Genomic DNA, 340 nt, shown 5'->3' on the forward strand with positions numbered 1-340 from the left:
GCGAGCCCGAGTGATCGAGCGAGGGCAAGACCTCCCGCGAGGAGAAGCGGAGGTGTAAATAAGCGAGATATTTCACGCCCGACAAAGGTAGTGAAATATGGACGGATATTGTGCGGCGCCTAACAAACAAGAAATAATGCTCGCGACGATAAAATATGACTCCTCGGACGGGAATATTGGCGCCGGGGACACGCGTGCAGGGCCGGACGGTGGCGCTGGGGGGGCGGATGGAGGAGACATCTGGAGGCTTGGAGGGGGTGAGGTGTTGGAGATTGAGGGGGAGGGGGATACTGAGGGTGGTGGGGGGGGGGTGTTCTAGGGGCATGGGAAGGGGTGTAAG

At 59.4% G+C, this 340-nt stretch overlaps 1 protein-coding gene across 1 annotated transcript in view; it reads left to right on the forward strand.

Moving 5' to 3' along the window:
- The window catches only part of LOC119594360 (protein O-linked-mannose beta-1,2-N-acetylglucosaminyltransferase 1-like), a gene marked incomplete in the record, with an annotated part of 135,567 nt that overhangs the window by 115,784 nt on the left and 19,443 nt on the right, over window positions 1-340 (forward strand).

Source organism: Penaeus monodon, chromosome 33, assembly GCF_015228065.2.
Source record: "Penaeus monodon isolate SGIC_2016 chromosome 33, NSTDA_Pmon_1, whole genome shotgun sequence".
Lineage (NCBI taxonomy): Eukaryota > Metazoa > Arthropoda > Malacostraca > Decapoda > Penaeidae > Penaeus > Penaeus monodon.